General features: G+C 37.8%; 1 pseudogene; it reads right to left on the reverse strand.

The window, feature by feature from the left end:
* Positions 1-3068: 3068 nt before the first annotated feature.
* On the reverse strand, positions 3069-5202 carry LOC147444431 (uncharacterized; annotated as a pseudogene).
* Positions 5203-25419: the final 20217 nt, after the last annotated feature.

Raw genomic sequence — 25419 nt, forward strand, 5'->3', positions numbered from 1 at the left:
ACCATTGGGAGATGACATTTGGAAATTATGGAAACATTTTGAAGCTTTGAAGATTCCAAGAAATATTCATCTCTAAAAGATCCTTCAAATTGTTGGATAAAATCCAATGAATAAAAGCCAACACTTTAGCAGTTTCTCCAAAGGTTCCATCGTAGGTAAGGAAATTTATGTTCTTTCCTCCCTCTTTGAAAATTTTTAACTTACGTGACCTCTTCCATGCTGTATAAATCCTTCATTTATCCCTTCTATTTTCTCTCTTGGATAGCGAGTCACTGCTCTCCGAGTCAAAAAATGATGATGAAAAAGAGGAAGAGGAAGAGGAAGAAGAAGGCAAGCAATTTCTTCACTTCCTACTACTTGGATTTATTTCTCCCTTCTTTGGATTTACATGGGAGGGAGAGCTTGATGATTTTCTCTCCTTTTTGGGAGGGCTAGGTGACCATCGTGCTTGCTGTCTTCTTGGGACAAGATCACTTTCAAAGGTAAGAGGGGTCTGTATTTCATACCTCTCCCTAGAAAGTTCAGGCCGTACTTCTTCTTATTAAATAGTTTACCTTGGAGGTCCTTCCAATATCGCCTCTTCATTACCCAAAGAGATTCCTGTTTTGGAGGTCTCACTAGGAGGCTTGACATGAGCTCTCTCTTCTTGGACACTTGGAAAAACTTGAAGGGATTGAATTTGACTTTGAACTTTCGCTTGCAAATTAGGGTTTCCCATTGCTTCCTATAGCTTGCCAACAAGATAGTTGACAACTCTAGGACCATCATCAATTGCTACACTATGAGCTAGATCTAAGCTGTCAATATTAATTACATTCTCTTCATTATGTTGTGCCATGATTAAATTTCCTTGTATGTGTATGCTAGCTCTTTCCTTGAAACTTCCAAAACTTTGGATACTACTTCTCTTAACCCTAAAAAATAAGTACTCGAGTAAGTACACCCGTGGTTTAGAATATTGTATATTGCAACGATTAGTGGAGTGGGTTTAACATTACTAAGCTGGCACCAATTTCTATTGAGGTATCTAATAGATTAATAATGGCCCATCCATAGGCAAATCCCAAAAGGCTCCATTATTAAGACCATAGTTCTCGATGGTGTCCCTCGTACCCTATAAACAAGCATGCCAACCGAGATAATAAATCCTAGTCCCACGTAGCCTATTGAAATGAGAAACTCAAACCTTTAATAGATTACTCAAGGACCTCTCTTCTCAGGCAAGAAAGAGAAACCTTAGCTTTGATACCACTGTCATAGAATCTAGTACTTAATTTACATTGTAGTCAATAGAATTCAACTTATGAAAGGAGAGAGTTTACCTTGAGAGAATTCTTTAGAGGATACTAGCGGTTGTGCTAGGCTGATCTCATTGCAAATTTACACATTAGAATAATAAAACCATGCATATAATTCAAAGAGAATACCAAAGTTAATATTTACAACTTGGAGCTAGTCTCCCCTCCAAAAGATCTTTGTATAATAATTCTCTCTCCAAAAGAGATTTGATCACAACTTGTGGTCTCACAGAGCTTTCCTCGAACCAATAAGATGATGTTCTTCAAGAGTTCGTGGTGTAGCCCTCCTTCCCAAGCCCTAAATACCCTATCGAGGAGATAAAACTGCTAGGTAAGAGGTAGATGAGGGTGAAAGAAGTATTTTTCAAGAAAGAGAAGTAGTACTTTTTATATGATTACTCCATGAGAAATATCTTAGCATAATAGAGTACTAGAAGATGATGAAGAAGGAGATCTTTCATTTGCTTGGATTTGCATCTATAGCCAAGCTCTTGAGCATACAGTTCATCTTTAGAGGTCCCATGACAGAGGCAGAGACTTTGCTTGGCCACTCTTGGCACTTGAGGCTGTGTGAATGAGGAGGAAGAAGGCAAAAATTCCAACGAGCCCTTGCTTTTCAATCCATGCAAACTTGATAATAATCTTCAAATGGAATGCCTACAACTTTTTGAAGGAGAAGTGAGCACTCCAAAATGAAACTTATGCATGCTCACAAACTTGTTCATCACCCCATGGATGGCATTTTTGGAAGGAAATCAAGGGCTTTATTACAACTTATTAAATCAACCACCCAACAAAGTCCTTTATGGTATATATGACAGGGTAATCTTCTTGACCTCCTACTATATGCAAACCTTTGAAGAAGGTTTGTACATGGGATTCTTCACTTTCAGATGCAAAATCTGTATTGAAAAACTTGCCTCCCCCCATCCCCCCTCCCATCCCTTCTCGTGGAATTTTCTTGGAAAGTGTACACACAACACACACTCACACACACTTGATAACTTCACATAAAGCAAGTATGAGCTACTTTGGACATGTGGTCTAGCCAAGCTTAGAAAGAAGGACTAGAGTCAACTTTCTAAAAAAGGAAGGGATGATCTAACCTTAAAATTTAGCTTTTCCCTTTCACTTTACCATAAACTTAGCCTTTAAATTAACTAGCTCAGGTGCAAGACCTTTGCACCAACCTTTGGAGGCCTTATGGAGGTGACTTGGGCTAGAGCCTACCTACTAATTTAGGACCTGCTAAATTAGGATGTACTTTGGTAAAAATAAAACTCACCCTTGGATCTAAGAGCTTCACCTCCTATGCAAAACATTAGCACAATGTTTTGGAGGTGCCACCAAGCCGAACTCCAAACCTGCTATAGACTTGCAAAATTTAAACTATTTGTGATAAGTGATGAATTTATTCTAAGGGTTCCCAAACTTCATACTTGGAGTCTAAAGAGTTATTTTAATTACTTAAATTTAACACATCCACTTTATATTTTTAAACTCATGTAATTGCTCTAGGTAATCTCGTTTTCTTGGGATATATTCATCCTTCCTTGGCTTGTACCTATGATTGAGATAACTAAATGACAATTACCCTTTTTCTTTTATGGATTTATCTCCTTTTGGTCCCAAGCCTTTGACAAAGCTGGTCCATAAGCACTTAAATCAACTTCACTTGTTCTCTTTTATTTTCATCGGACTTAAGTAACCACTTTAAGATAAAAAATACTTTTAAAAGGTTAGAAAAGGATTTTCATGACAAAATATGTGTTATAGGCTTTGAAGGCTGTAAGTTTCACTAGTTAGCATGCTGTCATGAAAGAACCCTACCACGGTGTTACGAACACTAGTCAACAAATCCAAGTGCTTGTTTTAAAGCACCTCTTGCTGATTGGGGTTATCTTTCAAGTGGTCAAGCAAAGCTCACCATGTGTGCCAATGACTCCTCAATCGTTGGAGTAGATTGCTTGTCACTAGTGGTGGTTGTGACTTGAATTTTGATTTGGGTGGCCTCACTCATGTTAGTATTTTCCAAAGTGGTAAAGGAGGCATGGCTAACACACGCAGTTCACAGAAGCTCTATCATGGTAGTACTCACCTACCACATCATACTATTTACATGTGTGATTTCAATGATTGCCAGATGTAACATTGTGTGCTTTATCCAAACTACATTGGCCAAATATAGAGCCCCACTTTTTGCATCATGCATCACTATCTTTATCAATGTTATGGTATATGGAGGCCAACCGTGTAGCCACTTTCACCCATAGGTTGATTCCTTTCTTTTGATGTTTGTTGAATTACTCGTGCATAACCCCCCTCACATGGATAAATTTGTTGACCCAAAAGTCCTTCCATTGACCCTTGGATTTTTGGATACTAACATTGTCATCTTTGAGCTCCACAACGGCCTTCTTCTTGGAAATCCTCACCTTCTTTGATGGTGTTTTTGGTGGAATCTTTGATACATTCTCACCACCCCAGTGTGAATCTTTCTTCATGGATGGTTTTCATTACCCTTTAGTAGATCAATGAGAGGAGGGGTTTGGGCTTGGGACACTCTCTACATGTGGAGGCTTATGGCACGGAGGTGGAGCACATGGGGGACTTGAATGAGAGGAGGGTGATCGAGACATTAGCATGGGCGTGAAGCCATGTGGGGGCATTGTAAAGAGGGGTGGTGTGAAGGAGTAGTAAGTGTTGGGAGAATGCATGTTGGGATACATTAACATCCAATGTCCTTTTGGCTTTCCACATGCTGAGATGGAACCTTAATGTGTAGTAGTTTGTAGATGGATAGATCCCTAGAGGCCCTCTATGAGTGTGTGTGTGTGTGTGTGTGTGTGTGTGTGTGAGAGAGAGAGAGAGAGAGAGACCCTATGTGTGTGTGTAAGATAGAGAGAGAGAGAGACCCTATGTGTGTGTGTGTAAGATAGATAGAGAGAGAGAGACCATGTGTGTGTGTGTGTAAGAGAGAGAGAGAGAGAGAGAGAGAGAGAGAGAGTTGGGAGAGGGGGTGTGGAAACCGGGGAGGTGAGTGCAAGACAGGGAATGAGAGAAGGGGGAAGAAGAAGAAACATCACTTGGGGGAGGTATTAAGAGTCATAACTCTCAACTCCTTATTTCCATTATAACAAAGAATGTAAGTGGGCACGCACTTGATCGAAACCAGCCACGGAGCTTGAAACCTAACAATCTCCCACTTGAAGGCCAATGTGTCCCAAGTGGCTAAAGAATGTAGGGGTTATTATGTACAACTGTACAAACATGAATCATGACTGTAGCTTCACCCTACGCCCATCATCTCTATGCAATGTGAAACCTGCTCTAAGGCTAAGCTCTTCATTAGAGCATCCGCTAGGTTTTCATCCATGTGAACTTTGACTAACTCAATGCGTTTGCTGTCAAAAATTTCCCGTACCAGATGATACCTGATATCTATGTGTTTTGACTTGGAGTGAAACATGGGGTTCTTTGCTAACACAATCGCACTCTAACTGTCACAATGTAGCACAGGGGTCTGGTGTATACCAAGGTCTCCCACTAGATGAGATAACCACATGGCTTCCTTACTGGAACTAGAAACTACAACATACTCTGCATCAATGGTGGAAAACAAAGTGCAACTTTGGAGACATGATTTCCAAGAAACTATGTCTCCAACAAACAAGAAAATGTAGCCAGATGTGGATCTCCTAGTGTCCACACAACCCGCATAATCCGTATCAATTTATCCAACTATGGATGCATCACTCTTCTCAAAGCATAAGCACTTGCTGGTTGAGCCCTTGATGTATCTCAAGATGTACTTCATTGCTTCCCAATGCTTTCTGCTTGGTATTGCCATATACCTGCTGACCACTCCCAATGCATATGCAATGTTTGGCCGTGTGCTAACCATGGCGAATATGAGTCTTCCAACTGCCAAAGAATACAACACCTTTCCTTTTCAGCATCCGATTTTGGACAATCATGCTTGCTAATTTTTTTGTATGCAGCCATTGGGTACTCAATGATTTCCCCCCTTGCACATTAAAACATTGCAGGATCTTGTGGATATACTCTTCTTGTGAGAGTTCAAGTATACAACATTTGTGATATCTCTTGATTCGCATGCCAAGAAAGTGATGTGCATCGCCCAAATATTTTGTAGCAAACTAATTGCTTAAGACATCCTTGAGAAGTGCATTATCATCTTTTGACTTCCTAACTATGAGCATATCATCCACATACACAATTAGAATGATGAGGAAACCATCGTTCAACCTCCTTGTGTACAAGCAGTGATCCTCTTGGTTTTGTACGTAACCTTGGGACTGAATGTACTTATTGAACTTCATGTACCATTGCCTTGAGCCTTAATTTAACCCATATAAAGATTTCTTGAGTCTACACACCAGTTTTTCCCGTGTTGGCTTCTTAGGATTTATCATCAGCAAAACATTCCGATTGTTTCATGTAGAAATCCTCTTCAAGATCCCCATGAAGAAACGTTGTCTTCACATCCATTTCGACCAAGTCCATGTCCTCGATGGCTCCAAATCCAAGCACAAGACACAATGTAGTCATCTTGATTATGGGAGAAAATATTTCATCAAAATATATGCCTTTTGTTTTCTTCAATCCTTTAGCAACCAATTTAGACTTATACTTAGGCTCAGGATCGTCTGTGGTATACTTCTTCTTGTATACCCATTTGCATGGCAATGCCTGTTTACTCGCATGTAACTCTATCAATTCTCAAGTTTTGCTGGCTAGAATTGAGTTATATTGAGATTACATAGCCTCCTCCCACTTCAAGCTATCGTCCATTTGAATGGCCTCTTTGTAGCAAGTGGGCTCACCACAGTCAAGTAGTCCAATCTTGGCTCAAAACACTCAGGTGCACGAGATGTATGAGTAGATCTCCAAAGTGCCTAAATACTAGATCCCGCTCTCGTTAGATAGAAACTAGAAAACAATATGAGAGAGATTATCCATGGGCAGCCCCCGAATGTATATCATGTGTCATACATGTAAACGCATTTTGAAGTGCTTATGACAAGCTGATGATTAATGAAAACACAGTCTCATGATTTCATCATTGTTTTACTTTTGGTGTTAGATTTAATTGTATGTTTAATTGAACAAAATATCTATGTTTGTCATTCGATATACTGTCCAATGTCAAATTAATTGAATGGGTATTTAAAAGTAATGATATGTTCACGTGATATGCAGATATGGAAGAAGAACTCAACCACGCTGAAGCTCAGGCAATTTTTAAAGAAGAACAAGTTAGATGTGGACAAGCAGATCTTTTTACTATTGCCAGCATTGAAGAAGATGAATCTGAGCTGCAGGGTGAACCATTAACCCTTAAAGAGTGCAAAAAGCTTTGCCCTAATCACTTTGTATGCCATCAACTATTTCAAATAAGTGGCAATGCAAAAGATACAGCTCCGTTAAAGCTCTCTGATTTGCAACATAAAGGAATGGCACGTGTATTGCTGCAAAGGTTTATACGACAAGAGAGATGCCTACCAAACAACAACCAAGTAGCAATCTACTTTATCTAGCAATGCTATGTTCGATATGTTTTGCTGAGGAGAGTGGATTGGTCACATCGTCCAGGCACCGCTGGCGTTGGACGTGGACGCATTGCAGAAAAGGTGGTAGCACACAATGCAAATAATCCAATGCCTCCTCGCAAGCATCCTATTGTTTTACTTCCTGAAGAGTCAGAAACACTGACTGAATTAGCCAGCCAAGGACAAGACCTTGCCAGCCAAGGAGAAACACCGGACATGCTTTGTGGCCATATTTTTGAGCTTGAAATAGAGTTAAGTGATGCACAAGCAAAGCTTCAACGATATGAATCATTGTATGGACCTTTGCCAGATGATACTACCACTTCACATAAAGATGTTGCTCAACCATCCTCTGAGCTAGGAATTACAGATTTTACCATAGACGAACTTATAGAAAATCTATCAAACTCATAAGTCACTCGGAGCTTTTTGTAATCTCAAAATTATATCAAACTCTTTTCGATTGAGTAATTTCCCAGAACCTTGTTGTAATTTCAAACCTACATCGACTTTATGTAATTGTTATTCCATAAGATATTATCGGCAGTTTATATTTGAGTGTGAGTGAATATGTGCGTATGAGAGAGAGAAAGAGAGAGGTTTTGATGTGAACGACAACAAGATAACACTTTCTTTCATCATATACAAAAACTTGTTGAGTAAGTATTACAATGGTACTCTCACAAATCATCTCCATCTTCAAAAACTGCAACCATATCATCTGCTTCGTCCATATCTGAGCATTCTGAAACTATCTCCCATTCCATATCATCATCATCAACAACTTCTGTAGAAATAGCTTCATGCATTTGGAAGACTCCATATTGCTTTTGAGCGGCTCTAGTTGCAATTTTTTGAGGCTTATAAATAAGTCTCATATTGCAAAAAACATACACCAAATCAGCAGCCCGTTTAGTATGAAGTCTGTTTCGCTTTTTAGTGTGCACAAAGTCGAATGCTGACCAGTTTCGCTCACAACTTCCACTTGATGCAGCTACTGATAAAACTCTAACTGCAATGTGTTGCAACTCCACTTTCTCTCCACCATACTCCTTCCACCATAAAGGTGCACTTGTTTTGCCAATGGCATCTATATGCCACGGATCCTGAAACATACCAATTTTGTTGGCATAATCTGCTCACTGATGAAAAGCTGTTTTTCCATCTTCGTGCCCTAAGAGTTGGGAGCACACTGTTTTGAAGTCGGACATAACTTCTTTGTTGGCAGATTGCTGATGCATTTGAAACTTAGAATCCAATACAAAAGCCGCACCATGCAATGGCGTATGCAGCTGCACCCAACGCTTGTTAACAGTTGTAATCATGGTAGCTTGATCCTTTGCACCAAAACTGACATTTTCTCTTAGCTTGCATATAGCCTCTGACATATACCAGTAGACCCGACCAAAAATAAAAGAATCTGTGTCAACTGCTCTCAAAAGTTCTACAAATGGCTTTGACACAATTACTATTCTTTCTACATTACGCCAAAAGACTGGTGAGTTTACTATTTGCGCACATCGATCAGCTGCTTCCTGATAACTTGGATACTTGCTAAGCCATCCATCCCATCTTCTGTCTGCTAAGGTTTCCATCAATGCAGGCTTCAACTCTTGCAAAGCAGCAAGAACATAGTATGCCGTAGCAAACCTTGTCGCACAAAATATTTGCAAAGCTTTATTTGGTGACTTGGTTCGAAAAAGAGCATACGAAAATTGATGCTCTCTAATGAATTTCACCACATGATTTGCATCCAACAAAGTTTTCTTCACACATGCCATTTTACCAATATCTTTTAAAAGAAAATTTAAAGTGTGAGTTGCACATGGTACCCAAGAAATCTCCGGATACTTGACTTGAATAGCTCTTCCTGCTCCTTTGTAGTTGGCCGCATTATCTGTGACAATAGCAATCACATTCTTTGGTCCACCTGCCTTTGCAATTGCACGCTCATACACCCCTACTAGGTAGGTGATAGTCTTCTCTTTCAATGAGTTGTCAATTGCTTCCACGAACATAGCCCCTCTAGTGTTAATAAGCATTACATTGATTAAAGGTTTTTTCTGACAGTTAGTCCATCCATCGAATGCTATGGTGCATCCATATGCTGGAACAAACTCTAGAACTGTGCGTTTGAGAATGGCTTCAGTACTGACTTTGACTTTATCAAGATATTCAATTCGCATCTTGTTATAGTCAGGAAGCACAAATCCTTTTTTGGTTGTACTCATCAAAGCATCTTGAAATATTGGATTGCGCATAGCATTGAACGATATGCCACACGCAACAAATGCTTGTGTCCATTTTAAATGCAACTCAAGCAACCATTGTTTACCTAATGCTTCAGGCATTATCTGTCCATTGGATGACGCTCTGCCGGATTGGCTTGTGCTAGGAACTCCTCCTGATGTAGAAGCATGTCCATGAAGAGGGTTTAATTGAGAACTTTGATCGTTTACTTAAGTGGTACACACCTCTTCTGTCGCCTCGTTGCATACAGATGGTTCAATATTCGCATGAATATCTTTAGAAACATCACCTTTATGTTTAGCTGCAAGAATCAACATTACTTTGCGAGAATACATGGCAAATTTTTCATGAATATCTTTTGGTGGTGCCCCGCACTTTTGAACATTGCCAGGGACTTTAAATAAATGCTTTTTAATTCTGGTTGCATTACCACTGAACTCGTGGTCACAAGATTTACATTTAAGTCGAGATGTATTTCTCCCAGCTTTCAACTCATGCACATAACTCCACTCTTGTCCTTTCACCATGATACACAAAAGTAATTTGCTAGTAAAAACAAAGTCAATGATCATTTTCATAATCAAAATCAATTAAAACATTAAACTAATTTAACCAACAATGATTGAACGAAATTAAAATAATTAAAAACAATGATTGATCAAAAATACAATAATAAAAAACAATACCATTGGATTACAATTGCATCGATTTATCTAAAGTGCAAGCTTGTAGCTTTAACACATTACGATAATCAATAATTACAAGTAAATCAAGTATTAAAATGATTATCATTATAAATTGCTATACATACAAGAGCTATAAGTGACATTTTTAAATGTCAAAACGATAATCACTTACAATACTTGATAATTATCGTATCTATGTAAAGTGCGAACAAAAAGTTCTTACACTTTACCATAGATTTTTAAGCGATTATCTATCTACAATGCGAGCATGTGTATGCTCTCACACAGTACGGTAGATTTTGCAATCCAAATAAAGATAAGAGAATATCAATATTTTTGGACATGTTTTTCCTAAATTTTTACTCTAGTGAGAGCATAGCAGTGTGAATAGCTCTACACAAAACGTAAAAATATAATTTTGTTTCATTATATTCATTTTGAAGTGAGAGAAAATCTCTACACATCAAAATCGAACTTTAAATTACATCAAATTAATTTTTATGTAATTATATTTTTAAACTAATTATGTCATGTGAGAGTACACTCTACACACAACGATAATATCTTACTTTTTTTTTATTAGTCACTTTCAAGTGTCAATTAATTGAACACATTGACAAGTGATTCTTATAATTACAGTTTGTATCAGGTGAGAGATTAAACTCTTTACAAAATACAAACTTTCAACTATTTACTAAGTTTTTCAAAACAAATTCATATATTTGAATCACAAAACTTAAAATTCTATTGAATTTTAATTTTTATTAAACTCAAATTATTTTATTTTTTTACAAATTACTTTTTTTGATCGTTTGGTGAGAGTACTCACATGGACAACACTGATCGTGAAAGCTGGTATAAGGCCTGTCATGTGTTGCTATATATACTAACATATTCGATCGTTATAATTTTTGATCGAAAATAATTTCGATCGAAAAACCAAGAAGTTATACGATTAGCTGTTTATGTTGATGTGGCACCATATAATATGGCCGTATAATTTAGATAAACGAATAATACGCCCATTATTTGCGTATTATACGTCTCCCAAATAACGAATAATGTAACTTAGGTATGAGATAGGTTAAAAGCATAAGTAAGAGAGACTTCATCTGGTACTAAATTCCACTAATTCAATCTCAAGGAAATACTCACGTAAATAGCCTTTACACTGTTAGTAAAGAGAAAAAATTACTACTAAAGCAAGTTCAACTCCCTACTTTCAAAGGAGAGGGACCCAATTTAGAGCGATATGTCGAAGCATGGTTAGATGCTATGGATGACTATTTCAAAGCTGCAGGAACTGCTCTAGAAAACGAAACAATGTTGGGTATGTTTCGTCTCAGTGGAGATGCCAAACTTTGGTGGAAGCAACACTGCAGAGATAATCCCACAAGTAGTCCATCTTGGGAGAAAATGAAGCAGGCAATCAAAGAACGTTATCTCCCTCCTACACATCAGACTATCAAGATGAACGAGTTCTTTGGTCTATGCCAACTAGGACTTTCATTAGAGGAGTACTACACCAAGTTTGTGTCTTTATGACACTATGCTCCCCAGATGACCATGGAACAACAAATTGCCCGTTTCTGTCAAGGCCTCAACAAACCCCTAAGTACACGTCTTGAAGCCATGAGGCCTACATCAATACATGATGCCCTTCTCAGGGCTAAGCCTCTTGCAACCAAAGGAACCAACTTCCTAAGGAACTATAATGGATTTAATAAATTTAGGGGAAGAGCCAGGGGAACTTTCAACCAAGGATACCAAAAACGTGGACTAGCTGCAGTAGTAAACCTAGAGCAGACCTTCCCAAACGTTAGGTGCTATGGATGCAATCAAATGGGGCATTATAGAATAATTGTCCTAAAGAGAAAAACCCTCGAACTACTGCTAGAGCCATTCCTCAAAATCAAGGAGATAATGTAAGAGGAGGTAGAAATGGAGGATGAGGTAGAGGAAGAGCAAGAGGAGCCAGATCTTATGCAATCATAGGAGAACCAACCTTATGAATAAGAAAGATAAAAGAGCCACTTGCTTGGCCATAGTTAGCAATCTTAGAGCTTTGTAAACCACTATAAATCAATAATGTAAAAACTTGAGTTACTTATATATTGTAATGGTATACATGATTTTCTTCTCCAAAAGTACTTAATGAATCTAAAGTTAAGTTAGTATTCAATCAAGAAATTAAGGGTAGATATAGAAAATGATGAAGAGGTTCTCATTAGGAAGGAAAAATTCGAATCTTAGAAATGAGGTAGTTATCAAGAAACCAACTCACATTTTTGTGCACACGATAACCTGTCTGGGAAAATGACCTAGATATAAAAGTATTAAGGTACGAGACTAATAGGAAGCCCAAAAGAACTCTTGGTATGATACTTCTTAAAACCCTTTTACATATTGTTGGTCAACCAAGTTATAGCATGGTGGGAGCTTGTGCCGAACGCAAATTGCTCATAATGGCAAGAACACGCCAAGCGCGTTCAGATTGGAAAAGCTGAAATACATGATATTTGTTGAACGTTGATTGCTCTAAATGGTCAGTTAGACCGAGCGCGTTCATGTTGACAAGGTGGATATATGGAACTTTTATGAAATTGATTTAACCTGGTTTTTGAGATGATATGAATGGCTTGTAAAGGTTTTTAAGATGGGCTCAACACTAAGAGTTTCATGAGGAAAAATTGGCTAGCAAGTAACTCCAACCAAAAACTAGAAAGAAATCTTAGAGTAATGAGTAACATTTGGTAAAGTGAAAAGGTTATCCCTTCAAAGATGCCATTTAGAAGAATGAATTTCTCTTCTCAAAGATTTTCCCAATTTCGGTTGAGATGAGGACATCTCAAATTCTTAAGTTGGGGTGATTGTAAGGTTTCCAGTTTCTGAAACCTTAAAGGTTGTATAAAACTTAATCAAACTGATATGATTATGGAAAAAGAAATGCAAAAGTATCCGACCATGGCAAATATTGGTATCTTTGGAATCTTAAGCACAGCAAACCCCGGGCTAGAAATTTTCAGATTTAAATTCGGACAAAAACTAACACCGCTAGTCCTTCCGGAAGATTCAATGTAAAATAAATTATTAAGAAAAATTAAAGGGTTACAGTAATCATTTAAGCATAGACTTTATTAAAGGCCTCCCAGATATTTACAAGATATTTACCAATTAAGCAACAATAGGTCAAATTATAGCAGAATTGACATTTTAAAAGCTGGCAGGCAATGGGAGGGTCATCACTGACCTGCCAGGGACTCATTTAGCAGCAAGGGGAGCCATCTAGAGCTAGAGGACTGCTTGAGATGCAAGCAACTGCTTTTTCCAGCCTGTGAAGAGTTTGTGAGTGCCAGAAAACTATAAATAGGACCCCTTGCTTCATAATTTGATAGATTCGGAGCCTTGACACTCTCTCTCTCATCTAGAGAGAACGCTACACAAAAATCACTAGAGATTAAGCTCTAGTTGATTAACCTAAACGGTAATTAGCATAATCCTTCTTAATTAGCAATGCTAGATTAATCTATTTTGTTAATAAATTAAAGATTAGGCCTATGTATACTCGTAATCATCTCTTAATTAAGTATTCTCTTCTGATGGATGTACTTAAGCTTGGAAATATTAAGCTAATTAATTATCCTATCATATTAGGGCTGAAATTAGCCAAATTAATCATAAATTAATGCAAAATTTAGTAATTAAGCTTAGATTAAGGTAAGGTAATTATCAGAGATGAATTGGAGAGTCCTTAAGCTAGGAAAATTATCTCAAAGTTTTCTGAGTAATTTTTATAATTAATTAGTCTGAATTATACTGTTTTTTAGAGAAAATTAAAGGGGAAATTAATCAAATTGATTCCAAATATCTTGAGTGATTTATAAGTGGTTAATTAGATATTAGAGAACCCATGATAATTATGTCAAGTTCAGATTATTAGCTTATCTAATTTCTTTAGCTGAAATACTTTATTTTTAGAACAAATTAAATAGAGGAAAGTAGTGAATAGATTCAAATGGAATTGATCTATTTATAAGAGGTTAATTAGATGTAATTAAATCCATGATAATTAGGACAAGATCAAATGATTAATCTACCTAATTACTTTAGCAAAAATATCTTGTTTTTATGACAGATTAAATAGGGGAAATTAGCAAATAGATTCAAATTGAATTGATCTATTTCTTAGAGGTTTATTAGATGTTGGGAAACCTATGATATTTAGGACAAGCTCAAATGATTAATCTAACTAATTACTTTAGTATAAATACCCTATTTTTATGACAAATTAAATAGGGGAATGCTTAGCAAATAGATTCAAATTGAATTGATCTATTTATCAAAGGTTATTTAGATGTTAGGGAATCCATGATAACTATTGAAAGCTCCGATCATAAGTTTATCTAATTTCTTTAGCAGAAATACTCTATTTGTAGGAAAAATTAAATAGGGAAATTAGTAAATAGATTCAAATTGAAATGATCTATTTATCAGAGGTTAATTAGATGCTAGGAAACCCGTGATAATTAGGACAAGTTCAAATAAGTAATCTACTAACTACTTTAGCAAAAATACTCTGTTTTTAGGAAAAATTAAATAGAGGAAATTAGCAAACAAATTCAAATTGAATTGACCTATTTATCAGAGGTTAATTCAATGTTCGAAAACTGGTGATAATTAGTACAATCTCAAATAATTAATCTATCTAATTACTTTAGTAGAAATACCCCGTACTTTGGACAATCTAAATAGGGGAAATTAGCAAATGAACTCAAATGGATATGAATTATTTTCTAGAGGTTAATTTTACCTTGGGAAACCTGTAGTAATTATGTTACCATCAAATAATTAGTTTACCTAAATATCCCAATAAAATTACAATATTTTTAGGGGAAAATAAAAGGGGGAATATAGTAAATTAACCCAAAAACCTTTGATATAAATATCGAAGATAGAACACACTTTGAGGAATCCATGATAAATATCCCAACCTTAGATAAATAAATTAGGTATGTATCTTAAATTAAAAAAACCGATTTTTCATATAAAATAGAACAGGAAAATTAGTAAATAAATTTATCTAATTACCAAATAAATACCCGAGGTCCAAAAGCCTTATTGAAGGGGGGGGAAAATTACTTACAGCATAACTAAGTTATAGAAGGAATACCTCATCAAATTGACTATTAAAGATACCTACTTACTCCAAAAATCCTTATTTTTGGGTAAACAAGGAAAAAGAAGATTATTCAATTAGGCTTCTAATGGATTAAGTTTTTTTATAAGGCTGCCGACATGGCTCCCAAGAGAACCAGGGGAAACCCTCTTACTGAGGAAGAGGATGTTAGCAACAAGCGAAACACAGCCACTAATGACCATGAAGCTGCGCCTAGCCATAGGCCGACTTAGGAAATTTTACAGGCTCCACCCCAACAGCAGATGGCCAAGTAGTTTCAGGTGGATTTCTATTTTGATCACTTGAAATCTTTTAAAGAATCATTTTTAAGTTTGCATGCGTACGTAAAGTTAGGAAGGATAAACTGACTGAAACAGAAGGTAACTTTCAACCTGCATTTGTTTATAATGTAGGAAAGAATTGTTTGGGTTAAAACTGGTTGAATTAGGAAAGATATGTTTGATCATCCTTAAGACAACTTGTCTCAAGACACCTCCGACTCCTTACTATATTTTGATGATAATGATGGCTTTTTAGCCACAAATAAGTCGGTTACCCCCATGAACGATGAGTTTCTACTCCGTGTGATGTCTTGATGTTTCTACATAAGTTAGGATACCGTATTTTATCCTAGGGGAGCCGCCTGGTTGTATGGGCAATTGGTTTGGTGTATGGGCACCCAGAACCTTGGGTGGGGGTTTATCCACTCCAGATTATGAATAAGGAATGGGTGCCGTTTTTTTTTCACCCTTAGGTGGTCTTGAGACAAGAAGAGTATTGTTCATAGTTAATATGGATAATTTTTTGATTGACAATGCCCTGTCTTAAGTTTAAAGATGTCTATTTTCTAAAAGTATGCTTTCAATGATGTCTTCAAGGAAATACTGATGGAATGTTAAAAGAAACCATTATTTTAAATGTTAAAACAATGTGATAATAAGATAAATGAATCTTGTGTGAGTGTGGGGTGGTAAGTGGGGATTGACTAAGGTTGTGTCAATCATGGACGGGTGCACCTGATTAGTCAGGTAACTATCCATTCCTGCGCACTAAAACATTTTAGAAACTTCTTCACTTGGAAGAGGAATCCACCAATGGCTGTGCCCTCACATATGTTAGGGGGGGAAAAGCGTTGGCTAAGGAAACCATAATCTGAATGATCAAGTTATAGGGCCAGAATAAGAAGTTTTTTGTAGGCCGTTTGAATAAGTTATCCCGTTTCCGCTGCAAGACAAGACTAGGTCTGTTTCTAAGGCTATAGACCCAAGCCATTGTCAATAGTAAAGGTCTATTCCTTGGATTTTTCTTGTTTAGAGACTCTGATTTTTATCAGACCTAGAGACCTGTCAAGGATCCCATCCCGATTTTGGTATTGGCGGGTTGGGGATCTTACAAGTGATTTGGGGTCCAACTTTCATCTAAGATCTTTTGGCACATGTGAGAATGCCTCACACCCAAAGACACGTAATTTGTCATAATTGGGCTCTTTGCTCGTCCACATCTCTAGCGAAACCTTGTACTTCAATGGTGTACTAGGTGATCGATTGATCAAATAAGCAACCATCATAACAACTTCTCTTCAAAATTCTTGAGGTAAGTTGGCCATAGACAGTGTAGAAGTGACATGTTCCTAATTGGTTCTATTAATCCTTTCAGCCACACCGTTCTATGTGGATGTGTAAGGCGTAGTAAAATTTCTTCTAATGTCTCATTTACTCAAAAAGTCCTTAAACTTAAAGGAGATGTACTCGCCTCCATTGTCACTTCGCAAAGCTTTGATATTTCTACCCAATTGGTTCTCAACCAAGGCTAAGACCTTCTGAAAGACACTAAAGGTATCGATCTTTTGATTCAAGAGATAAACCCACACTTTCTAGTAGAGTCATCTATGAATGTTAGGAAGGAGAACACCCCCCTAAAGACTTGACCGGCATAGGTCCGCATAAGTTGCATGAATGAGATCTAGAGGACTCCCTAACTCCTTGTCCAAAGGCGTTGATGTCAACCTAGTTTGTCTACCATTGATGCAATGCTCACATAAAGAGAATTTAGAGTAATCTAACACATGGATATAACCAACATACTGGAAGACTTTCATTCTCTTTTGACTCATATGACCTAGCCGGCTATGCCACAACTATGTAGACGGTAGCTCGGCTACACAAATAGAATTCTCTTTCATGGAAGAGACATAAAGTGAGTACAATGAGCTAGACTTCTGGCCTTTAAGCATGACCAAATTTTCCTTCTTGATAATCCAACAACCATGAACAAATATGGTACTGTAACCCAAATCATCCAGCTATCCACTAATAGACATAAAACTCTTTGTCAATTTGGGTACATGTCTGACATTCTACATCATAAACTTGGCGCCATTATGCATAGAAAATTGGATGTTGCCCACACCGCATATATCAAGCTCATAAGAGCTGCCTAACTTCACTATGCCGTGTGTGGAAGTGTATGTAGAAAACCACTCTTTGTGATGAGTAATGTGAAAGCTAGAACCCGAGTCCACAATCCAACTCTATGCATAACACTCATCAAGAGCTAACAATGCATGAGGACTCAAATCTGATGTGAAAAATCAACACATCATTTGGAAAGTCAAAAACTATCTCAATGGCTGGAGACTCAACCACATTAAGCTCTTCAATTTTCATGTTGCTTTTAGGTTTGTCAGACTTCACTTTCTCTTTGCCCTTATCATGCAGAATTGAGTGGCAAGATTTTCTCAAGTTTCCTTTTTTAATGGCAGTAGTAATACTCAACATTTCTCATGTCTTTGCCGTGACTCTTGCTACAGCCTTGCATGGGGTCTTGAGAACGACTGCAGCTACGACCACATTACCTTTGCTTATCACGATTTCCACTAGCCACATATGCGAATATCCTCAGTGAGCAACACACTAGCAACATCACTAAAAATTAGATTTCCATTAGGTTCAGAATTGCTTATGGATGTGTTGTGTGAGGTCCCCAACCCTAAGAATATTGGGGCGACTTGATAGATGGCCTTCCTTTATTCTCCTTTTCCATTGACGACACCCTACTCTCTTTCCACAAAGTAGAGATACGAGCAACAGAAGAGAGGAACTCCTCTATCAATCGTTTGCGTGGTTATAAGGGTCATACGTCACAAGCCAGGTCGATAAATTTAGGATTCTAATGAAGCTGTTTCCTAACATAAAGATGAAATCCCATTGATATATTTAGAATCCATAAACAACGCCTTTTTCCCCATGTTTAAGAGGCACGGCCACCATCCATAAACCATAAATATGGTATGAGACTTAGTCTAAACTAAATAGTAACCTTGTGTCACGTAATTTTGGTCATCTCGACTCTTGGCACAATGAGTCTCTAATTTCACTTCTCTTAATAAGAGGGAGTGGAGAGTTTCTTGACTAATCGAGACCACCCATCCTTGACTAGCAACGTGAGCCAGCCCCCACTTTCCACCCTACTCACACTTTTATCACATTGTTTTACATATACAAATAGTGTTTCTTAATTAACTCCAAACACAGGTTCTTTTATACAGCCCTTCAAACAATCGAAAGCAATTCAAACAAGGTCCAATGAAGACAGCCCTATTATTCAAGAAAATAACTTTTCCAATTTCTCATGAGTTGCCGCTACCCACGGACTTTCTCTGTCTAACTGTTAGTGCCTGATTTATCAGGGCTTTCAGGGCAGTCAGGCTATTATTTTTGAACTATAATTAAAACCTTTATCTTTGAACCTTAGGGATAAGTGAACATGGGTATTTTATATTTTGGGGAAGTTAGTTGTGTGTCTCGTGAATTCTCAGGACGAGGAGCAGTTATGTCTATGCCTGTTGATGCAGTTGGCTCTCTCCTGCATTGGTTCTGTGCTTTCTGTTGTATTACTGAATGATGATGATGAATGGCACACTATCTTCTCTTTATCTCTGATGTTACATACCTGTCTTCTTTGCAGTATGGTGTTTGAAGATGCAGTTTCCTGCTTCCTGTTTGATATGTACTGTATGTTAACTGCATTGGTTGTTTGTTATGGCAATGTGTGCCTAACATTTGGCGATCCTGAAATTGGTTCGAATTTCGCCTAAAACCATATGGGTGCTAAGGAATGAATAATAGCGGAGACCTGTTCCCTGATAGTGACCATTTGCGGGATTTTGCGAACTGGAAAACACCGGGGGAAGTGTCTGAGGAGTATGCAATAGAATTCTTGAAAGCATTCTTCCCAAAACTGCCCAGCGAAGTCAGAATTCTCATTCTCGAAAAGGTAGTTACAAAACTATTACCCTTTGGAGCCTGTAATTTACCTTCAAACTACAATGTGCATAATCAAAGAATGCTAGTACAGTATTCTAGACAAGGGAGAAGCAGCAATGCATGAGTGAATCAGGGCAGGGGTCCAATGTTCCACAACATTCATATGGAACAAGGTTTAGACTTAGAAGGGAATTATCTGCAAGGGGGAGACAAGGAGATGAGTTAGATGGTGATGATCAACAAGAACCAGTAGGAGAACTTGCTGCAGGGGCAGATATTGTTGGGGAGGGGACTGAACTGCATGAACCTGAAAACAGGCTGCAGGAAACCCTACCTGCAAACCAAGAAGGCCAACAAACAACTCATCCCACATCAGACCCACTTTTGGGACCATTGGTCAATGTATTGTTAGCCCAAAAAGTTTTGAAGTCTCTGTGCAGTTTCTGTGCAAATTATGTGCAGTTTGTTGCAGAATGCAGTTTCAATTTTTCAGTTTACAAACTACAGTTTCAGGTATTTCAGTTTGCAATGCAGTTTAAGCAGTTTTAGGGTTTAAAGAGGTACAAATGCTCTCTATTCTTTTGATGGGTGATTAATGGCAAAGAAGAAGAAGAAAAAGTGTGCTATTTGTCAAAAAGATGGGCACTGTGCAAAGCAATGTCCTTACATGTGTAAGCCTTGTCAAAAGGAAGATGTATGTGTCAAATACTGTATGCATAAACTGTGCAAGAAGTTGTATCGAATTGTCATATCTTTTCGAGATGCATCAGATCATGAGGAAATATGTGATGCACAAGAGGATTTGGATGATTTTTCTAATCTGCTTGACAAGGCGGAAGATTGGCATGAAGGTCGTGAAGGAAAAAGAAGAAAGTCGTGCTCTAGTATGCGTAGGATACAGGTGTTACAAGAAGCAATTGAAGCCTTGACAGAGAAGTATGAAGATCAGTTTCAGGAGGAAGATGAAAGTGATGATGACTGGGGAGTTACAACACCAATGTTCCCCTTGGTTGGGAGCAATCAGGTACAATCATGTTTAACTTCTCCAAATGCACTTGTTGCAAGTCTCAAATCAATGAAAGAAGCTCAAGCACAAAGCCAACCTGAAGAAGTCAAGAAGGTGATGTTGGAAAGGGCAGAAGAAAAGGAGCATCCTGAGAGCCAAAGAAGCCAAAAGGAGCACTTAGTATCCCAAAACCACACTCCAAATAAACTCAAGGGTTTACACAATGTTGATGTACCAACAGTTTTTCAGGGACCTGCAGTTTCAAAAACTGAAGTTTCAAAGCCTGAATTTGAATTTTCAGCACCTGAAGTTTTTCAACCTGATTTTGATGTTCTTGAATATGGGATCAAAGTTGTAGATACTCAGATTATTGAAGAGAAGAAGTTGATTCAGGAAGGAGAGTTTGTTCAATGCAAGGGAGATATAGTCCAAAAGATGATGAAGGAAGAAGGAGGAAGCCAAGAGCAACTCATGAGCCAAAGGAGCCAAGAGGATTGCCAGCTATCCCCAAGCCTCACATCGAAGAGACTCACCTCTTTGCAGGAAGAGAAGGAAAGTTTCCCAAAAGAAGAATTACTGATTGAGAAGAAGGGAATACAATTGGGAGTGAGCGAGAGAAGCCACCAATATCCCATACAAACCCATATACCAACATTTGACATCAATCTTGAAGATGTTGAAATTCAGGGTGACATCAGATTTCAGTGTGATGAAGTGGAAGAGTTGACGATAGATAAAGACATAATGTGTGCTATTGATGATGATGATGTGATGAATCAGTTTTTTATGAATCTTGTTGAGGAGTATTCAACAGCTGACAATTTGGAAGGTGTTTGTGTTGATGGAGAAGAGTTTTTTAGTGTTTTGAAGACTGAAAGCCAATTTCCAAGAGAGGATATGAATTATTCAGGTTGTGAAGACAAGGATCTTCGATTTCAGGTCCCTGAATTACAATTTTTGATACCGAAGGTTCTCGATTTGTAGAGTTTCAGAATTCAGGTCCCTGATCCACAAAAAACTGATTTGCAAAGGAGTTCGGTACCTGAATTTGCTGAATATCGAAGTCTTGCTATTTCTCAAGCGGAGATGATCAACAATATCTCATTAGAGTTGGATAATGAGAGGCATTCAAGTATGGTTGCAGCAAATGAAGCGCTTTTCAAAAGCAGTCAACTTCAAGAAGAGAAGGCATCATTGATGGTGGAGATTTCTCAGGTTCAAACTGAAGGCGACTTGCATATTTCTTACTGTTATGAAGTTCATGATGCTCTTAAGCAAGTTGTTTTGAACAAGGATAATCAAATTAAGGACTTGAAGCTTCAACTTACTCAAATCAAGAATGTGGAGTTTTCTTCAAATCTTGATGTTACAGAAGGTTTCTTGAATGATGATGTTGTTATCAATGATCTTTATGATGTTGGTGCTTTTACAAATTCAGTCATGGATATTGGAAGTCTATATTTTTTCAATGAAGTTCAGTTTATTGATGATATTCTTGATGATTTATACCAAGTTTCTGATGTCAATGGTTTTGTTGATGCTGAGAAGATGGTTTTGACTGATGATTATGCAAGTATTTTGCAAGTTCCTGATGATGGTGAAGTGGGTTTTCCTGAAGATGGTTCTACATTTCTATGTGATGTTGTTGATGAAGGAGATGATGTTGATATTCTTATATCTCATTGGTTTTATATCTTCATGCTTGATAAAATAAGGGAAGTTTTTCAAGGAGCAGAAGTCAAAAGTTTTCAGTTTCAGGGAGATATCACTGATTGGACAGTTTTGCAGCTACTACAAAGTGGATTTCTTTCTATTTTCAAGGACAAATGTGAACAAGACATCTTGGTGGTGTTTTCTATGTGTAAAGAAGAGTTCACTTTGTTATTTTTAAGCCTTGAATCAAATCAGTTTGATGAAGAAGCAGATCAATTTTGGTTTTTCTTGAATCAAGATTTTCAAGGAAATCAATTGATTTGGCATGCGGAGTCTAAATCAGGTCTTCAAGTGTTGCATCTACATGCAGAGATATTGGATGTGTTCAAGAGACAGTGTCTAATGGTTGCAAAGTTTGCATCCTACCTTGAATATTTCTTCATTCTTCTTGAAGGGAAACCTGAACCTAAACTTGCTACTACTGAATTTGGATATTCACTTGAATATGAAAATGGGCCTAAAGACCTGAAATCACTTGAAGAAGAGGAGATTTTTCTACTTTGTAGAAGGTATCTCAATTCAACAGTTGTGGAGAAAATGAAGACTGAAGTGATGGACTACATGAAGGGAGTTTGGGAGAAAATGAAAGTCATGGTGTATGATGTGGTGAGTAAACCATATCAGATGTTTGCAGAGGAGGAGATGAAGGAGGAAAACTTGTTTATGGAGAAGCAGAATGCTGAACTGAAGCAGCAGTATACTGACCTGAAAGGGCAATTTGAGGAACTGAAGATGCAGCTGCAGCAACAAGGAGGCCAACAATCTGAGCAGGTGTTTGTTTTTAAAAAAAAAATCTGAAGTGTTTGCAGGAACTGATGTGCTAGCAGGAGTTCAGGAGCATATGACTGAAGCAGCAGGGACAAGTGCAGTTGCAGGACAGGCTAAAGATGTTGCAGAGGAGGATATAGAAATTGCAAGAGGAATTATCAACTTAAAGGATCCAGTGCAAATGATTGTGGATGAGAAACTCTATCAGGAGACTGAAAGTACTAAGGAGGCAGTTACAGTTCAAGTGGATGCAGAAGTTGAAGAATTTGACAAGGAAACTCCAACTACAGCAGCAGTTTCACAACAAACTGAATTCAAGTATCAGTTGGTGGATGAATTTTTTGATCAAGGGATATTCTCGATTCTCACAAGGTTTGAGAAACCTTGCCCACCAGGTGTGCCAGGTGTTAGTGCCTGATTTATCAGGGCTTTCAGGGCAGTCAGGCTATTATTTTTGAACTGTAATTAAAACCTTTATCTTTGAACCTTAGGGATAAGTGAACATGGGTATTTTATATTTTGGGGAAGTTAGTTGTGTGTCTCGTGAATTCTCAGGACGAGGAGCAGTTATGTCTATGCCTGTTGATGCAGTTGGCTCTCTCCTGCATTGGTTCTGTGCTTTCTGTTGTATTACTGAATGATGATGATGAATGGCACACTATCTTCTCTTTATCTCTGATGTTACATACCTGTCTTCTTTGCAGTATGGTGTTTGAAGATGCAGTTTCCTGCTTCCTGTTTGATATGTACTGTATGTTAACTGCATTGGTTGTTTGTTATGGCAATGTGTGCCTAACACTAACCAACAGAGCCTTTGCAAAGGATTTACTCACTAACTGCAAATTGCACAACCTTCCCATCTCGCTAACCACGAGGCATCTTGCTAACCATGAGGCATCCCGCTAACCGCGAGGCATCTTGCTAACCGCCAGGCATCCCGCTACCCGCGAGGCATCCCACTAACTGTGAGGAACAAAAAAGATCCAATAACCTCAGCTTAGTCTCCGCTAACTGCGGAATCATCTCGCTACCCGCCAGGAACAAAAGATATTCTTTCAACAATTCTTCTCTTTAAACGATTCTTCAAACATGGTCAACCAATTCTTCATATCAATCAGAATCCACTCATCAAAGAATAAGGATTTATTAAGCACTAACAACTCAACAAACAGTGATAATTTATCAAACAGTTCTTTTACTAATCTATAAAAACATATGATTGTTTCTTGTGATAGAATCACGTTTCTCAGACAATTTAAGGGGTTCCCTATGATTAGCTTCCCAAGTCAAACATGAATAATGCAGAACTATAAATTTGTCTTACAAAGCGCATGCGGCTAGCTCCTGTGCTGGAGGTTGGATGGCTTCGACTTCTTCTTTGGTTGATGCTTCCGCATGAGATACGTTCGGAGTAGACACCTTCCTTCCCACCTTCCTTGGTGGTCCAACAGCATGGGCGTCCTTAGAACTTCGCGCTACACGCTTCGGAGCCATAGCTTCGGAATAGAGAAAAGAAAAGCGTGTCGTTGGAGAGAAAGAGAGTGTGTGTTCACAAACCGGAAGAAGGCACGTCGATGATTGGAGATGGAGATGGCTTGAAGGTGAAAGGTTAAGGGAGAGAGCCTCCCTCCGGCGCGTCGTTGCAAGAGAGCTTCCGCTTCTGTAGATGTGTGTGTTCAAAGTGAGAGGAGAAGGGTCCTTTATATAGGCTCTAGGGAGGTGCTAAGAATACTGAGAGGGTTTCAAGAATAGGAGAAGGAAAAGCTCGTGCATCATCGCAGCTCTATAAATTTTTTTATTTTTTTTTACGTTCGCGAATCTTATGCGCGATTTGTAAAAATCTGTATACTTACAAATTCCCTTTCTATCTTGAGAGAGAGAAAGAAAGAAGTATCCTAATTTTGACTCACCTCTCTTTCTTTCCTAAAAATACTATCTCTAAGTTTTTTCTTCACACATAGATTAGGTTCCCACATAAACCTATTGTTCCACATGAAGAAAGATCATAAATAAATAGATTGTGAACCTGATTTTCAATCCGATTGCTATGATAAACTCATGATGATTCACAAAATTAAGAATCTAAATTACTTTGCAAAATAATTGAAATGACTTATATGGATAAATGTTAGGTACATTACAATCTCCCAGCTTAGGGATTCGAGATGTCCTCATCTCGAGAAAAAGTGAGAATACTCCTGAGTGTACATCAATGTTTATGATAAGTCAAATCAATAGGGTACTTTCTAAACTTAGACTTATCCAGTCCACTAAAACCTCAATCGTATGATTTAATCAATCCTTACTTATCTGATTCATTAAAACCCAATCACACGACCTAACCAATCTTGACTTTACCAGTCCATCAAAACTTAGTCATATGATTCATCTAATCCATCAAAACTCAATCATATGACTTAATCAGTCATGATTATCTCAATCACATGACTTAACTAGTCATGGGTCATCCAATCACATGACTTAACCAGTCATGGCTCATTCAATCCACACAAAAAAACTCACTTACATGACTTAACCAGTCAAACAATTTCTTTGTAGAAAAACAATTCAATCTTCTAATCATAAATTCATCAAAATGTCATATAGGGGTCGACAAAAGATCTCTCCATGAGCAAACATAATAGAGGTTTCAACCATAACTATGGTACACGTCATTCGGCATA

Source organism: Adiantum capillus-veneris, chromosome 13 (genome assembly GCF_014529385.1).
Source record: "Adiantum capillus-veneris isolate H3 chromosome 13, ASM1452938v2, whole genome shotgun sequence".
In the NCBI taxonomy this organism is placed as follows: domain Eukaryota; kingdom Viridiplantae; phylum Streptophyta; class Polypodiopsida; order Polypodiales; family Pteridaceae; genus Adiantum; species Adiantum capillus-veneris.